Genomic DNA, 962 nt, shown 5'->3' on the forward strand with positions numbered 1-962 from the left:
GCTAGGCATGTTCAGCTTGTGGAAATGGTGCTTACGAGGGGTCATGATAGCAAAGGCTTGAAGGGCTGCCATAAAGAATAGGGAAAAGACTTTTTCTGTCTTGCTGAAGAGGAAAGGATGCAGTCCCATGGCTTGAAGTTGCAGCAAAGAAAATTTAGATTGGATATCTTGAAAAACTTTTCACAGTTAGAACAGTGAGGCAGAGGAACAGGCTGCCTAGGGGATTTGTGGACTCTCCATCACTGGAGATGTTCAAGAAGAGGTTTGCCAGCTACTGGTTCAAGGTGATCTAGACGTAGCAACGCCCATTTTCTACTAGGGGTACTTCCCATTAATCCCCTCTTTTCTGCTAGTCACAAACTACTGTCTCTGTCAGAGGCACTGCGTGTTGACTACAGCCAAGGCTGGGGACCTTGGGGCGTGCCAGTGCTCCTGCAGGGGCCAAAGCTGCAGGTTCTTGGCTCGAGTCTTGCCCCTCCACTGGGGTGAGCTCAACTGCCAGAGCTGGGCTCAGGAAGGGAGTTTGCCCCCGGGGCTCGCCTCACCTGTGGCACATTCGGGTGCTGGATCTGCCTCAGTGTTAGGGTGTTAAGGCTGAGCAGAGTTTAGCGGAGGGATGCGTAGGGGCGGGTACTCCTGCCTCCCCCTGGACGCCCTGCAGAGCCTCTTTCCCTGGGCCCGGGGGAGAAGGGAGGAGAGCAGCAGCGTTTCCCTAGCTGGGGCAGGCAGCGAGCCTGTGCACTGGCACAGTTCTTCCTCGCATCATTACGGTCTGGCAGCGGGGAGCCCTGCAGGTGCGGTCACCTCCCAGGCAGGGCCGGCTGCGGCGAAGGCGCCAGCTCTTCTTTCCCCTTCTGCCTTGGCCTCCCGGGCCCTGGCAGAGCCGCCCGTGTGCCCGCAACGTCCCTGCCGCCGGAGCACGTGGCGCTCTCACCTGCCCCGGGCCGCGAATCCCGCTGGGG

This window comes from Crocodylus porosus, unplaced genomic scaffold (genome assembly GCF_001723895.1).
Source record: "Crocodylus porosus isolate Cpor-Errol unplaced genomic scaffold, CroPor_comp1, whole genome shotgun sequence".
NCBI lineage: Eukaryota > Metazoa > Chordata > Crocodylia > Crocodylidae > Crocodylus > Crocodylus porosus.